The sequence below is a fragment of the Callorhinchus milii genome, unplaced genomic scaffold (genome assembly GCF_018977255.1).
Source record: "Callorhinchus milii isolate IMCB2004 unplaced genomic scaffold, IMCB_Cmil_1.0 Scaffold2, whole genome shotgun sequence".
NCBI classification, from domain to species: domain Eukaryota; kingdom Metazoa; phylum Chordata; class Chondrichthyes; order Chimaeriformes; family Callorhinchidae; genus Callorhinchus; species Callorhinchus milii.
In genome coordinates, this window is record NW_024704743.1 from 53556827 (window position 1) to 53574781 (window position 17955).

At 41.8% G+C, this 17955-nt stretch overlaps 1 protein-coding gene across 5 annotated transcripts in view; it reads left to right on the top strand.

Annotated features, from left to right (window-relative positions):
- The first annotated feature begins 320 nt into the window (after positions 1-320).
- The window catches only part of fam126a (family with sequence similarity 126 member A), a 50567-nt gene continuing 32932 nt past the window's right edge, over positions 321-17955 (top strand). For all 5 annotated transcript variants that reach the window (XM_007903253.2, XM_007903258.2, XM_007903292.2 and 2 more), the window contains exons 1-2: positions 321-873; positions 15994-16151. The gene's annotated coding sequence lies outside the window, so the exon portion shown is untranslated. The remainder of the gene's footprint in view (positions 874-15993; positions 16152-17955) is intronic.

Genomic DNA, 17955 nt, shown 5'->3' on the forward strand with positions numbered 1-17955 from the left:
GGGACTTGACAGAGTAGACAGTGTGAGACTGTTTCCCCTGGTAGGAGAATCTAGAACTAGGGATTACAGTTTTAAGATTAAGAGACAGCCCTTTCGAGCAGAGTTGAGGAAACACTTTTTCACTCAGAGGGTAGTGAATTTGTGGAATTCACCCCATTCACCGTCTACCCCAAAGGGCTGTAGACGCTCAGTCCTTGAACATATTCAAGACTGAGATTGATACATTTCTAAAGGATAGAGGGATTAAGGGATATGGGGATAAGATGGGCAGATGGAGTAGGTTAGAAGATCAGCCATGATCTTATTGAATGGCGGGGTAGGCTCGAGAGGCTGAATGGCCTACTCCTGCTTCTAATTTCTATGTTCCTATAAAATCGGTTGAGGTATTAAATAGGGTGTATTAGCAGTTTGTACTGGAACCTCATCCATTGAATACATTAATGACCTGGATTCGCAGACGCAGAGTAAGATTGTTAAAATTTCAGATGACACCAGGTTGGGTGAAGTGGAATCAGAGGAGGCAGAAGAAGTTCTACAAAGAAAGCTTGATAACTAAACATAATGTTTCCTTCCCTAACATCTCTGCATTCACTTTTTGCAAGAGAGGGGAATGGATAATGATCAGGCACCTTAGCTGTTCTTTCTCCCTTGTCTTCCAGCAGCTTGAAAGCTAATTCTATTGCCTAGTTAATATGGCACAGAGCAGAATCCAACCTGAAACCTTCTGGTCTTTTTGTTTTTCTACAATATCAGGCAGAGCCTTTACTGCAAGGTTATCTGAGAGCCATATGTAACAGTATAATCTTCTGGGCACAGAATATATCCATCACTTGTGATTAAAAAGTGAAATGAACTTTTGCTTGATGACAACAGGTAAGGCATGCCATTGGTTTTGTTCAGTTACTAACTAGCAGATTATGTTTTGTGCTATTCAACATTTTTCTTCCCCAGAGACACAGGTGATTTTCTTTCTCCAGAGGTGTGGGTTATTTTTGGTCTCAACTCCATATGGACTTTTTTCTTGTTCTTATTATCATCATTATAGAATGGACTTGAATAGTTTATACATAATTGTATGCAGCTTCACAAATTCTGGGAAATAAATGTACTTAGTGAGGTTACCCTTAAAAGAAAAATAAATTTAAAAAAAAAAAAATTTTGGTCACTCAATCCACGACTGTTTGTGGGACACTGCTGTGCACAATTGGCTGCTGCGTTCGCCCATAAATATACAGTCAATTCTTTACGGTATATTCTGTGAAGCGCTTTGAGACGTCTAGAAGATGTGAAAAGCGCTATATCAAACGCAAGGATTATTATTATTGATGGGGTGTGAACATTGGCTGAAGACTGATACACTGATAAATACAAAGTACTACATATATAAAATGAAAGAAATGTGCTTCATGGATGGGATAAAACTTGTCGAGCTGAAAGATGCAGGGATGTTAATTTGTGACTGTGGTAATTAAATTTGCAGCTTTAAGTGGTATATTTTAGATTATTGAATAAGTGTCCACAATTTTAAGATTGGGGTAAGATTTAAGATTGTAAAGATCCATTCTCCAACACTTAAGAGGTGCATGTTGCTTAAGTCTCGGCATAATAGCATCCATTTTTGTGAGTAAGATTTTGTTGGCTTTTTGCATTACTGATCTGTTAAGAAAAGCTTATTTTGTGGATGTTATGTGCCATATATTGCTGGCTGTAAGTGGGCAGAGAATCCTTTGATGGATTCAAATATTTAAAATTTGTACATGGTGTGTAGGACTTGACATTTCATTCTGTTTTTGTTTGTCTTTCCAAGAACTGCCTCACCAAAGCATAAACTATTTGAAGTATGGCAACAGAGTCCTGTAGCTCAGTGGTTAGAGCACTCTCCTCAAGTGAGAGACCTGGGTTCGATTCCCAGCAGGGCAAAACCTTGGGCAATTTTCTTTATTCCACTCGCCTAATAATAATCCCTCAAGAAAAAAATAATAAATCTTGTTCACTTCAGTCCACCACTGTTTGTGAGGCACTGCTGTGCACAATTGGCTGCTGAGTTATGCCCATAAAATATACAACAACAACAACAAGATTCCATTTATTGAGCGCCTTTCACGTCGGGAGGACGTCCGAAGGCGCTGTACAGTTGGGTCATGACCCGAGCAGGGGGAAATGGTCAGGGTGAGGGGAGGGAAGGGAGGGAGCGAGGAGGGGGTAGAGAGTCGAGAGGGGAGCTGAAGGCACGGTCAAAGAGAAAGGTCTTGAGACCGGCCTTGAAGGAGGAAAGGGAGGAGGCGGCGAAGGCACTGGGGGATGGAGTTCCAGAGCCTCGGGGCTGAGAGGCTGAAGGCCCGGCCACCGATGGTAGGGCGGTTGGGGCGGGGGATGTGGAGCAGACCGGAGCCAGAGGAACGGAGGGTACGGGCAGGTAGGTAGGGGGATAGTAGGTCGGAGAGGTAGGAGGGAGCAAGGCCGTGAATGGCCTTGTAGGTGAGGATGAGGATCTTGAATTCGATCCTCTGGGGGATGGGGAGCCAGTGGAGGCGAGCGAGGGTGGGAGTGATGTGGTCCGAAGCCTGGTGCGGGACAGTACACGAGCTGCAGAGTTCTGAATGACCTGCAGCTTGTGGAGGGAGGTGGCGGGAAGGCCGGCGAGGAGAGAGTTCCCATAGTCCAGCCTTGAGGTGACAAAGGCGTGGACCAGAGTTTCAGCAGCGTGAGGGGTGAGGTAGTGCCGTAGTCTGGCGATGTTCCGGAGGTGATGGAAGGCGGTGCCAGTTGTGGCGCGGATATGAGGGAGAAAGGACAGCTCAGGGTCGAACAGAACCCGAGGTTCCTGACTGGCTTTGAGAGGTGGAGAGTGCAGCCTTGGATGCTGATGCTGTCAGCGCCTGAGGTGCGGAGGCGCTGACGTGAGCCAATCAGGAGGGCCTCAGTTTTGCGCACGTTGAGCTGAAGAAAGTTGTCTCTCGTCCAGGACTCGATGTCGGACAGGCAGCTGTCAGGACATCGGTGGTCGTGGAGTTGAGGGTAGAGGAGGAAAGGTAGAGTTGGGTGTCATCCGCATACATGTGGAAGTTAACCCCATGTCTGCGGATGATGTCACCAAGGGGGAGCATATAGAGGGTGAAGAGGAGGGGACCGAGGACAGAGCCCTGAGGGACACCGCACGAGACAGTGCGGGGGGTGGAGGAAAAACCATTCGTGGAGACAAAGTGAAGACGGTGGGAGAGGTACGACCTAAACCACTCAAGGACAGGGCCTTGAAGGTTTAGGTGGGAGGACAAGCGGTGGAGGAGGATAGCGTGGTCGACCGTATCGAATGCTGCCGATAGGACGAGGAGGCAGAGGGAGCCCTGGTCACAGATGGTCAGGATATCATTGGTGACCTTGACCAGGGCAGTTTCTGTGCTATGGGCAGCACGGAAACCCGACTGAAGGGGTTCGAATAATGAATGGTTGGAGAGGAAAGAGCGCAGTTGGGAGGCGACAACTCGTTCCAGGACCTTGGACAGGAAGGGGAGGTTGGAGATGGGCCGGTAGCTTGATAGCTGCGACGCATCAAGGGAGGGTTTTTTTAAGGTGGGAGTGATGGTGGCAGTTTTTAAGGGAATGGGAACAGAGCCAGAGGAGAGGGACAGGTTGACGATGTCTGTGATATGTGGGGCAAGGAGGTGGAGCTGGGAGATAAGGAGTGGAGTGGGGATGGGGTCAAGGGAGCAGGTGGTGGGTTTCAGGGATAGGATGAGTTTGGTGACAGAGGGTGGGGAAACGGGTACGAAAGTGTGTAGGGGAGGATGGGTAGGAGTCGGAGTGTGGGAGGGAGGGGGTGGGGTGTGGGTGGATGTTGGAGGGGAAGTGACCGCGGAGCGAATTCCCTTGATTTTGGATTCAAGGAAATCCAGCATCTCCTCGCAGTGAAGGTTGGAGGAGATGACCTGCGCGGGGTGGCGGGGGGACGGAGGAGTTGGGATGTGGTAGAGAACAGTAGCCTGGGGTTGTTCTTCGCCTCCAGGATTATCCTGGAGTAGAAGGACGATTTGGCCGAGGCTAGAGTGGAGCGGTAGATTTTGAGGAGGTCCAGCCAGATTTGTCGGTGGACCGTTAGGCCAGATTTGACCAGGTGCGTTCAGCGGCCCGCACCTGGCTCTTCAGTGAGCGGAGGTGGGTGGTGAACCAGGGGGAGGAGCGAGAGTAGGAGACAGTACGGGAGGTGATGGGGGCAAGAGTGTCAAGTGTGGAGGAGAGGGTGTTGTGGAGGAGGGTGAGAGCAGAAGAGGGGTCAGTGAGGGTTGAAGGCCAGAGGGAGAGGAGTTCAGAGGACTCCAAGGCAGCGGTTAGGGATTGGGGGGTAACTTCTTCCAGGGCGGTAGAAGATGGTGGTGGGTCTGGTGGAGGTGGGGAGGGGGGTGGAGGTGGTGAAGGAGATGAAGTGGTGGTCGGATACGGCCTTGTCGGTGATAGTGACATCCGAGACACTGAGGCCCCGGGTGATCACCAAGTCGAGTGGGTGCCCGTGAGTGGGGGAGTTGATGTGGAGGGAGAGGTTGAGCGAGGAGAGCAGGGAAGAGAAATCTGAGGAGATGGAGCAGGAGGGGGTGAAGTGCAGGTTAAAGTCGCCCAGGATGATGAGGCGATCAGAGCAGAGGCAGAGAGATGTGAGAAGTGTTGAGATATCAGAGATAAAGGTGGGAGAGGTTTTAGGGGGCCGGTAGAGGAGGAGGATTTTAAGTGAGAGGAAGAAGGGGTGGGAGAGGGTGAGGTGCTCAAAAGAGGGGAAAGAGCCAGAGGAGTAGGGGGATAGGGCAAGTGGTGTCCTTGAGATAAGGGCAACACCACCGCCACGGCGGTTGGGGCGGGGGATGTGGTGGGAGGTGTAGCCGGGTGGTGTGGCCTCCGTGAGGGGGAAGGTGTCGCCTGGGGTGAGCCAGGTTTCCGTTAAGGCCATGATGTCAACTCTCATCAAGGATGAGATCGTTGATGACCAGGGCCTTGTTACAGAGGGAGCGGACATTTTGTAGTCCGATGTGGATGGAGCGGTTGACAGAAGGGTGTGTGGGAGGGAGGGGGGGTCCAGGTTGTGAGGCAGGGGTGGGGGAATGGGGATGAGGGAGGAGAGGTTGACTCCCCGGGTCTGTGTCCGGGGTGGCTGGCGAGTGTGGTGGGGAATGGGGCAGTCGGTGTGGCTGCTGCTGGACAGCCAACGCCGAGTGCCACGGTGAGCCCGGCGGAGGATTCCCAGGCTGGAGCAGAGGGAGGTTGTGGGAGGGTCAAGTGGGGATAGAAGGCGAGAGGGACGGAGAGAGAGGAGGAGAGAGCGGGAGATGCAGAGGGGGGAGGGTTTGGGGGTAGAGAGGAGGGAGGGAGGGAGGGGGTGAGGGGGTGAGGGTCATAGCGGCAGCCATATTGCGCACGCGGGGACCAGGAGCGAGCGGTCAGGTGGATGGACACATTATCCCATGGGCTGGGGCAGCCAACCTAACAGGACCATGGTGGGCTCTGATGTGAGCCCTGGGGGCGGGGGGGGGCGCAGAGGATTTTTTTTTTTTGCGCGCGCACACTTCTGAAAACTACAACTATGACGTCAGCGGTTCCCCCGCTCCGCCCCCACCTGTTCCCTCCTCAACAGCCCTGTGCTGCACTCCCTGCCGCATCGAGCTTAAATACCTGAGAGGTAGGACCAGGCACCTCCCCGCGCTGTCCTGGCGCCGCTCCCTGTCTCCCTGTACAGTCAATTAACTTTACAGTGTATTCTGTGAAGCGCTTTGAGATGTCTAGAAGATGTGAAAAGCACTATACCAAATGCAAGGATTATTATTATAGAATTTAATTATAGATTAATTCAAAGTTCTTGTAGTTTGTAAATTATATCTTGTAAGGCAATAAATATAACAATTTGTATTTTGAAAAATGTATTTAGTTTATTGGATCTCTGCCATCTTTGACCTGAATATTTGCTTGCTGCATAAGTTATTAAACAAAATACTAAATCCGTAGAGGACTGCTTGAAGTTTCAGTAAAGATGTGATTAGTCCTGTATTTTGTTACAAATTTACCAGCATTTTTCAATTACTACTTTTGATCGATTGGGAGACAATTGGAAAGAAATGCCACATTACCTGATTGCCACCTTGGGAAAAACAATTTGAGCGATGGAAATGACACGATGATTCTCATTGTAGCCGTTATCCAAAATTGATTGCAAAAGATTACTTTATATGTACAAAATTAATTATGGTGCATTTAGAATAGTTTTGAATCAGTAAAAGCTGTTCTTGAATTATTAAAAGCCTTATTGATATTATTCCATTCAAACAATCTATCTCTGGGATTTCCATGTGTAGGTGGGATGCAAGGATATCTCAGCTGGTTTTCTATACTTGTAAGCATGGTGATGGGTTTCTGCATGTATCAGACACCTGGCTGACCAAAAAAAAGTATTTGGGATCTGCAGGCTTGGGTGTTTGTTGAACACATCTTAATTGATTGATTACCTGCAAATCATTTCAACGGAATGCTTGTTGACATTAATGCTGTTATGAAAGATTTTCAGATATCGAGGGGAGGGGTGAATGTCCAAACTATTTAGACATGAAAAGATGGAGGAAACAAAAATAGAAGTCGCTGGGAACACTCAGCAGGTCAGGCAGCATCTATGGAGAAAGGAAAGTGAGTCAATGTTTCAGGTCCACGACCCTTCGTCAGCACTGGGACATGTTGGGAGGGAGAGGCTTTTAGGACTAACAGACAGAGGCAAGGAAGACAAAGGAGAAAAAGAGGACAGGGGATGATGGATTAAGGAGGTGTTAATGATACAGAACAAAGGGGGAGGGATTGCAACAAAACGGGGAAAGAGGCGCTAATAAAGGGGGGAAATAGAAGAGGAAAAGGTGTCGGTTCAAACTTCTACTTCAATGGATGACAACTGCCACAATGATTGAGCCATTGAGAGGTTTGTATATTGGGGTGTTGGATGGTCTAAAATATGGTGTCTCTTTTTAAAAGAATTAGTGAGGGTTTGAACAATTGGCTGGAGAGTCAAAACAAAAGGGAACAACCCAAAAAATACAGTATTTATTGCTTGTGAGCTCATTGATATGTTTGTGTGTAAACTATATGGTATATAAAACCTAATTCTGTTATAATAATCCTTGTATTTAATATTGTGCCTTATGTCATCAAGATGTCTCAAAATGCTTCACAGGCTTGAATCCACAGCATTGACTCCTGAGGCGAGAGTGCTTCCAACTGAGCCAAGCTGCCACGTGCATATTAAATGCAAGGATTATTATAATTGTATTGATTAAAAAGAACGTTCTACAAAATTAAATTGTGGTCTCAACATACACTATATGTCTTTACAGAAAAGAACCAGAGATTTTTTAAAATTACAAGGTCAATTCTAGTGGTTGTGTCTCATGCTATGCTCATGTTAATTTCTTAAATGCTGCATGGTAAAATATTGTTCAAAAGGTTTTTTNAAGTGGAAATTATGGTGTTTACAAACGTAAGCTAATATTTCAATGTATGAAAACATTTTTAAATTGATTTAATATTGTAGCGTTTACAAGTAATCAAATTACAGAAACGTGTGCACGTTGGATATTGATGCCATGTTATTGTATTTTGATATATGATGATCATCTGATCCAGGTTCCTTTTTTATTGGTTACTTTACATGCTTCATCTTGTATCGAATTGTCATTATCAACAGCAATAACTGATTAATGGGTAAATGAAGCACAGGGAAGAGTACAAAACAGTCATTGATATACCAGGAAATTCTGGAAATACTTAGCAGATCATTCAGCAGTAGAAAGTTAGGATATATCAGATTTTTTAAATTAATTTTTTTATTTTGTCAGCTGAATGTCTGACATGTGCAGGAAACCCATCACCACCCTCAGGAATATCCATATGTGAATGGTTTAAGATATGGTGTCTTTTTTTAAAAGAATTAGTGAGGATTTGAACAATTGCCTGGAGAGTCAAAACAAAAGGGAACAACCTACAAATTACAATATTTATTGCTCAGGAATATCCAAACCAGACTGAAGTTTCCACATGTGTATTTTCACACCCCAGGCCGCCAAAACTTCATACATGCCTTCATTACATCAAGGCTCAACTATGCAAACTCACTGCTTTTCGGCCTCCGCAACTCATCCCTCCACAGGCTGCAGATCATCCAGAACGCTGCAGCCCATGTCCACCATTAGCGGGTGGGCCTTCCACCACTCTGCACCCACTTCTGGAACTCCATTCCACAGTCCGTCCGTCTCGGCCCCTCCCTCGCCACCTTCAAGACCCTTCTCTTCCACCGTGCTTTCGATCCCCCTGTTGCACACCCCCCGCACCCTGCCCTCTCCCCAACCCCTCCCCCGAGCCCCAGGCTTGGGTCCATAACTCTTAGCCCCTTGGGATGCCCTCCCGACGTGAAAGGCGCTATACAAATGTAATTTTGTTGTTGTGTATACTACCTACATATGGCTAATTTTCTGTGTCTGGAATGCACCCTCCATGAAGGGATGATTAATTACGGAGAGTATTGGGTGTAGCTTGGCGTGAACCAAGCTTGCGGACTCCAGATGTGCATTGGGGTACTACCGGAGTTTAACTAGCTAAAACTACTTTGCTTGCCATTGATAGCTCAGTCTGGCAAGCTTCCTGTTGCTTGTCCATGTTGGATCACCCTACTCATGACTTTGTCTTGCAGAGTTAATAGGACATTAATAGGAAAAATCCTGATTCTCAGTGATTGGTCTGCCAGTATTTATTGTTAGAGCTAGAAGATATTAGTTTGATTAATGTAAATTTTTTTNCAATATAATTTGTACACTTCATCAAACTATGGAATGAAATCCACTTTTTTGATAAGGATAGTAAATATTGATCTTAGAGTCTGTGGGCAGGATTATTTTTCTGTCGATTTATTGAATAAGTACAGCACATGCCGCAACTAACTTTCTAGCCATCATGGGTAATGTTCTTCAAATCATTACTATATAAGGAATTTTTTACTTTGAAGAATATTTAATACTTTATTTCTCAAAAAGGAAAGCAGCTTGGGTAAAAATACTTGCTGTATAGCTGCACTACTTGCAATTAAAATGCTGAGTATATTGTGATTTGTTGGTAACCCTATCTTGCAGATTTTCCCCAAATTTGGTGGGTATTAAACTATTCACAAACTATAACATCATGTTCTTTCTGGATAGTGGTTGCTCATTTAAAAAAAAATGTTTCTCATCACCAGGCAAAGAGTCAAGCACAAGTTCCAAAATAAATACTCTTGACAACAAATGCTGATGGTAGAGGGCACATTCCTATATATCTCTTCATTACATGAAAACATTTCCAAACTTACTTATGTGTTTTACATTGCCTAGCTTTTCATCAAACTGGACACAATTGGCTACCTCCTTGGGATTTTTCCACCCCCAACTCGGATACCCATCCAGCGCTGTGAAGCACTTTGGGACATTCTCCTGACATGAAAGGCACTATAGATATGTAAATTGTATTATATTCTCCATTAAATCCACACAAAGAAAATTCTGGGGTCTCTCCCTATACAATTTGGCAAGTATTTCATTAAAACAGAGATGGATGGGAAATCTGTCTCATAGTTATGATCTGAAATTGAATGATCAGCATGTATTAAAGCTTTCACACAAGAATAAGATAAACATTCCAATCAAGTTAAAGAAATCATTTAGGACTCAGTTAGTCCAATATGCGTGTGCACAGCAAACAATAGTAAAAATAATTCTTGCATTTGATATAGCATTTTATCACATCTTTAAGACGTCTCAAAGCGCTTCACAGAAGCGAAACACAACAGCTAACTATGCATAGCAGTGTCGTGGATTGAGTGATCAAATTATTATTTTTGAAGGGATTATTACCCTTGGAAAAGTGATCTGCCAATCAGCTAACAATCGGGTTTCTACTTATTGCTAGGTAAACAGTGTGTGGAGTAAGTTAACTTGCCCAATGTTTTGCAATGCCTGGGAATCAAACCCAGGTTCTCTCGCTTGCGAGGAGACTGCCCTAAACACTAAGCTACAGGACTCCAAATATCCAATGCAAACACAAGCTACCAGATTTACCAGCAGAACACTGTCAGACAGGCCCATGTAATTCAAATTGATAAAGCAGTGAAATGTGAATAAATAATTGTGAATAAATAAATAATGAATTGTATTTTTGCCCTATCGCATTGTTACATTGTCAAAACGTCTCAAAGGGCTTCACAGGATTTTTTTCTATGACATGTAATAACTGTGTATATATACAATATAGGGAAACTTATACAGAGTAATTGTCCACAGATCATTATGTAGTGAATTGCCCATTTTTAACTGGAGTATTGTTGGTCAAGACACTGAGACAAACGCCTTTCTATAAACATCAGATGCTACTGTACCAAGATTTAGTGCATCTGTGAAATGGATGCAGATTGACGGAGGAACATTTTGTTTCTTTGGGGATTTTTAAAAAAAACATAATAGTTTGACATTCATCCTTTTATTTTGAATTAAATTGAGTGACCTGCTCAGTGTTCCTAGCGATTTATGTTTTTATTTCAGATTTCCAGCACCTGCAGTATTTTCTTTTATTTTGAATGTTTGATTTACTGACTTGGATGTATTACTGAATGTGGCTAATGTGAGGGAGCTGAATTAGAATACACAGTTGGTGCTGAATCATTCCTGAGTTTATGACTATTTCTGCTATTGTTTAATTCAGCTGCTTCAGTCTTGTCAATAATTCTCTTCATTCAGTTTGCCGATGATGATAGCTTGCAGTCACTGTTTAAACAATATATTTAAAATCATTATTAGTAACAGTGAAGGTCGAGGCAGTTGTTGAGCACTGGCCCACTTAACTTACCCATCCAATTTTGTAAAAGATTTCTTCCTTTAGCACATCTATCTCATCTAATAACTTAAGTCCTTTTAATCTCCTAGAACTTGATTAATTTAGTTTTGAAACTTTTTCTAGCTCCTTGTTCCGGTACCTGTGCTGCCAGAGTATCCACATCATTTTATTAAATGTAATGCTCTTACACTTCCTATTGCTTTTGTTATCTTTATTTGAAGATATTACCCCATGTTTTCGAATTTTAGACATGGCAGAAAAAATCTGTATTTAAGTTTTCCAAACACATCCTAATTTTAACTGCTTCTATTATGTTCTCCATCCCTCTTTTCTTTTCAAATGAGAAAAGACCTAGGGTGACTAACCTGTCCTCATACTTCTCACCCCTAATTTCTGGAATTGATCTCGTAACCATTGGAATTCTTTTAACTGATTTATTTTTTGCAATGGGGATACCAAAACCAAATGCAGTAGTCAAGATTTGGTCTTATTGATATGATTTGTAATTCTTTCTCAAGGTGATTTTGATTTATCATTCTTTGATTTTTTTAAGTGGGGTTTAATGGTTACATTTTTCCTTCTTGTATAATCACATGCATCAGGTATTCAACTACAGGGGCCTGTTTTAAAGTAGCTTCAAATGTTTTATCCAGGCAGAATTCAAATTGTTATATCTTCTATTACAATGAAACATCTCAAAGCACTGTATAATTATTTATGCATGCAGTGGTTCCAAGGTCAGTATCAAGCCAACCCTCTGTGGCGGTCTTGGTAATCCAGTTCCTGAACCAGGCTGATCCACAGTACTCTAGGGCACTGCTGATGATAGCCCAGCCAGGCTAAGTCATCAGTAGGACCATGAAAGGGCAGACCAGTCACTGGGGGCAGTGATTCTTCCCACTCAGCACATGTTAACCCTGCTAGCCAAAGCCCGAGAGATTAGGGTGGTCCGAGCTGGACCAGCAGCAGGAAAGTTTGCCAGATTGTGCTTTCATTGACATGCAGTTTTTAGCTGGTTGGACTCCAGAAATACCCCCAACGTACACTCTGGGATCCCCAAACCTTGGCTCTTCCCAACCTGTGTATAATATATTCCTGAATTAAGTAAGATTGACCATCTAGGGAGAGTGTGCATTTCATTACAATTAATATTCCTGGAATTTCCACATATTGCAGGGAACTCTGCTTTGGTTCAGATACTTTGAAGGAAGGGTTGGGTTTCCGCATGTGTCAGACACACTATTGACCCAAAACAATGCATGACGTGACCTTTTTATAGGCAAACAGCCATTTACAATTATTGCTAACACCTCAGGAACTGAACTGTCTATAAATGTATGACCTTGATATAGGAACAAATTTGCTGGTAATAAATTGACAAGCTGGATAGGGACAATGTTTCCTCCTAGTAAAAAAGTTCAAAACATGGGGACATCATTTTAAAATTAGAGGTTAGATTAGAGCTAAAATGGTTAGAAGTAAAATCAAAAAAACATTTATTTACATGGAAGATTGTGAGAATATTATTGCATTACATCAACAACTTGCATTTATATAGCACCTTCCATGCCGGGCGGCCTCTTAGAGCGCTTACCTCTGCATTACCCCAAAAGCAGTAGATGGGTAATGGATTATGATGTTTAAAATTGAGATAAATTAGGAATTAAGGGCATCAATGGATCTGGGGGAAAAAAATGGAATTAAAAGATCAATCTAATAAAAAGGTGGAACATGCTTGATGGGTCAAATAGCTCAAACTATAGTAATCCCTTTTCAAATACATATTGTTTTGGCTTTAAGTAATATTGTTTAATTTGATTGATCTCATGTATAATCTTTAAATTGCATATTCTAATATCTTAGTAACTAAGATCCTATTATCTTCCGAGTTTTATTTTAGAGCACCTCTAACTCAGCTAGTCTTGGAATTTTAATACCAAAATCAATTGAAATCACATAGCTGTTTGTGTAAAAGAATAAATTATGAATAATCCTTTTTAAGGTAAGGCAGTATGACATCTAATTAGCCTTACTTTCCTGTAGAATATTAGTAATGTATAATAATAATAATCCTTGCATTTGATATAGCGCCTTATCACATCTTCAAGACGTCTCAAAATGCTTCACAGAATATACTGTAAAGTGAATTGACTGTATATTTTGTGGGCGAAACGCAGCTGCCAATTGCACACAGTAATATCCCACAAACAATCGTGGATTGAGTAACCAAATTATTATTATTTTGGTTCTTTTGAAGAGGTTGTTACTCCCGGGAAAGCGATCCGCCAATCGACTAACATCCGGGTTCCTACATACTGCCAGGTGAACAGAGGCGTGTGGAGTAAGGAAACTTACCCAATGTTTCACCCTGCCCGGGAATTAAACCCAGGTCCACTCGCTTGCCAGACAAGTCCTCCAACCACTGAGCTACAGGACTCCACAAATGCGGCCATGATTTAAAAAATTATTTGGGTATACTTCTGCGTAGTTTAGAAATGCAAATATTCTCAGTCAACTTTGCATCAATAATAAAAAGTTGTTACACAATCTGTTGTTGAATCACATTCTTTTGTTCTACATGTTTTGTGCGATTATTCAATTCTATTTGATCAAGTAGCAGGCACTCTGGAGCATGCACTCTGGAGTATTTAAATGAATAAATATACAGCATTCAGTGGTTGATTAATTTATCAGTCTATCCCCAGTGTGTGGACCTTAAAGCAAGGAGTACAATTAATTAGTGCCTTTGTTCCTGCCATTTCTGGCTATTATTGAGTTAGAGATTAACAATTCAGTTTCTTTATGACCATGTCAATGTCTTGGATTTAGTATATAGTATGTAAACCTAGAAATGGTGTGCTTGATTATGGCACACTATATAGTTAGAATTTAAGTAGGTGAATATGAATTATTTTGATGCATTTTGATTAAACATTGGGTTACTTCACACCTCTCCTAGACATTACCTTACTCGAAGGGCGGTATATAAATGCAAGTTGTTGTACTTAACCACTATTCATCACCACCAGCTTTCTTTGGTCTGAATAGTTTTTATTTTGCAAGATAATATTAAACATTCAATATTTAGAAGCCTTGGTCACAGATGTTCGTCAGATGTATTCTTAAAACTGAGGTGCCCACTGAATAATTTAATGGAATAATTTATCATCATTGAATTATTTCTGAGTTACCATATTCAGAACATTTTGACCTCGCTCCCTTTAGTCCGTTACTAATCCACATCCATGGCATCCAATGGCATCTGTTGTAGAGAAATTTCTCATGCTTGACAAAGCCATTTTGTAAGATTAGGTACATTTTGTCCCATGATTTCTTGATTGGGATGTTACTTCCTCAAAATAAGTTGGAGGTTGATCAGTTCAGATTTATCCCCTTCCAGATGAAACTCCATATGTCGACAAGACATGCTCCCCTGCTCAGCACCTAACCTCAGATGCTGACAGCGTCCATCTGTGTGGATGCACACTCCATCTTGTGGAAACGTTGTGGAACTTCGGAGTCTTGCTGGACTCCCAAATGTTCTTTAATTCCCACATCCGTACTCTGACCTGCTCAGCTTTCTGCCACTCCAAAACATTGTCCATCTTCACTACTATCTCTCCCGTCGAGCTGCCGAGACCCACAGGCATGCATTTATCATGTCCAGCTTGACTAAGCCGATACTCTGCTCACTGGACTCTCCAGATCTTCCCTACACGAACTGCGGACTATCTGGAATTCTGCACCGTGTGTCCTCTCCTACTCCAAGAGCCTATCAATTGTATCCTAGCTTGGCTTCATTGGCTCACCATACTCAGCAGATCGAGTTCAAGATTCTCTGTTCTCTCCACAATTTAACTCCCTCCACAGTCTTATCCTATCCTACCTCTGCGACCTCCTCAAGCTCCATTTACCCCTGTGCTGCCTTCGCTCAGCCCGCTTCATGTCCCAAGCCCTATTTGCCCACCATCAGTCTCTTGTCACCTTTCTTGAACATTGGAACCATATTTACTTTTTCCCAGTCTGAGATCCCCAAAGGTTTGGCCATTTTCAATGGTTTAACAGGTCTGTTGTGCATTTCGAAACATCTTATACTAGATACGCTAAAATACCTTCTGCTAGAAAGGAAAAAAACAGAATTCTGACTTCTGATTGATATCCAGAGACCTCTGCTGCAAACTGAATGTGTGTGGGTGTTTGATGAGGATAGGATCAGGCTAAACAATGATGCCCCATGGTTTCAATAGTCTTTCAGTGATTACTGTTTCACTTCTCTCATGAAAAATTGCCATTTGTGCAAGTTACTGACTGATTCATGGCTGGCTTCTGTGGCACACTGCCAATATGTGAATCGTTGTTTTCAGGAAAGAAGAGAAGAAATTTGGAAAGTACAAATCCCAAAAAGTGATTTATGGAGAACATCTAGGTTAATACTATTAAATGTTTTCCTCACATTTCCTGATATTTGACAACAGGATTGGAATTTATTTTTTTCTTAGTCGTGATTTCTTCCCCTGCCCCAATAGTGTATTGATACCAGAATACTAAATGATCCTGGTAATAGGATATAAGGTCCAGGTTTGAATAAACTAAATTCCTCATTTTTTTGTGCTTTATTGTTTTCTATAGTGTATTGTAGATTCCTGAGCTTTAGTATCATGACTGAAACAGGAATTTGTCAGCAATTTTCCCATTACTAAAGTTGGATGCAAAGAATTAAATTAACTAATTTTCCTTTTTGCTCGTTTTCTTGTTTCTTAAAGGACATTTCTCTGGTGTTTTTAGTTTTCTTTCTCAATTATGATGGCTGCCTGCATTCTATGTGCATATTTAATATGACATTGGAGAATGAATTGTATCTATAAGTTAAAGTATTTTATTAAATTCTAAGAAAAATCTAGAATTGGGTACTATCCTGTAGTGTACCTTTTCAGTTGGTAAAACTAAGGAAGCCCAGAATTCCATTGATATAGTGGTGCTTCCTTTTGCAAAATGAGGAGACTGTACTTTTACTTGCTAAAAGTGGGAAGGATGATATTCTAATATACAAAATATTAATTTCAAAAACAATTTCATGTTTATAGCAACAAATATTTAATACCATTTACCATTGTTTTACAGGTAAAAATGCATGTTCTATACATAGTGACACAAAGTATCTGCAACAAATGGATCAAACTGATTATACCTGCCTTTGCAAAATGAAATCTTCGGAATTGTTGTGCGCAATCAGCAAAGGGATTTTGCTAAGAACAAGAAAATATTCTCAACATTCCAAGGTAATCGATCTATTGTTTGTCTCGCAGAATAATGTGGTAAAGCAGCAATATAATCTAGTTCATCTAACATCTTAAATTTGGAGTGGAAAGGGAAATGCAATATGTAGAGGGCCTCTTGGTTGGTAATGTGACTTTCAATAGTGTTTTATACAACTAAAATTTGCACTTTATTTTGGTCGGATACAACTATTCACATTGGAGGTCTTAACAATAAACCATCTGTGTTAGAGATCTTACCTATGGGTCAGTTATTTAATTTATTCTGCAATTATGCAGATACCAGAAAGCTCTTTTATCAGATATTAATAAAACATCTGAACTCAAGGGGGAGTATACCACTCTGTGTTATTCCTTTGAGCAAATTGTATTCTACAAATCCCTCGATGAGCCAAGAGCTGAGATGGTTGGCAGAAGGCTCACTTCAATGAAGCTGAATGATTTGGGTCCCTTGAGGGGTGAGGATAAGGAATCATGGTTGGTAATCTACTTGGTAATGACCAACATAAAAAGTATTTCCATGGGTACATAATAGATTGAAGCAATCGGTGGTGGTGTAGTTGGGGTGGGGGNAGATTCCTAATAGACTTCTTTACAGAGGTCTATAAAAGGCTAAATGGATAAGGTGTGTAAATCCAGGACAATATTTTCAGATATGCCAAACCAGCAGAGTAAGATGTCACAGGTTAATGGTTGTGAAGAGCAGTTATAGGATTTATTTTACGTAGCAGGTAATCCATGTTTTAAGATTAAAAAGCTGCAGTATACACAAGGAAATATTATGCATACATTAAATATCTCCATAGTTGAAAAATATATTGTGACTTCATGCTCATCTTACCAGTAGCTCTGAATTATTGATTTGATTGAAAAGTTTCGATTCGGTAATTTTGTGAAGCTTTTTTTTTACAGATGATTTATTTTTATAAAGTTGGAAAATGTGAAGTTTTCATTGTTAATTTTGATCCACTGCAGATCTGTATTAGGAATGCCTTTGAAGCTTCATGATTGTCTCATTAAGCTCTTTGATATTTGCTCAATCCTCCATTCACTTGAGCATAAAAAGGATTATGTATTCTTTTATGGAATTAAAGCTAACAGGAAAAAAGTGCAAGAAAAAAAATCAGTGATTTTAGACAGCACCACAATAGATTTTTGGAAATTCTAATTTACAGAATTGATTATGTTGGGGATGGGAACATAATATAAATTTACAGTTTTATAGCAACTTTCACACTAGTAGTCTTCTCAAAGCACTTGACACTGATGGCTGTGGGTGGGAGCCTAGGCGGGTAGGAAGGGGAAAGATGACTGAAGGCGAAGTCAAACAGGTATGTCTTGAAACTTGAATTAGGTGAGGAAGTGGAAAAGTCAGGAGGGATTCCCAAGATGAGTTTCCAGAGAGCAGGGGCAGAATGGCTGAAAAACCATCAGTCCATGGTGGGTGGGGATAGGGCGGGGAACTTGAAGCAGACTGCACTTGCTGGACGAAAGGAGTGGTTGGGTTGTTAGGGCAATGCTTCAAAATTATATATAGTTTTTAAATTAATGAAGCCAAAAGATTAACCAGTACTGTTTTTCTTAAATTAGATCCTCAGTTTAATATTGATGACCACTTCATTCTCCTCCCCAGTCCATTACCAAAGCACCATTACTGCAATTTGTGATTCTATTTCTACTTGTTCCAACTCCTTCACTCAGACTCCAGTGACTTCTCGATCCATGTCTACACAGTGATCTCTGGCTCTCTTGTTAGTCTTTTCCTATTTTTTTTCTTTATACCAATCACGGTCTATTTTGGGATTAC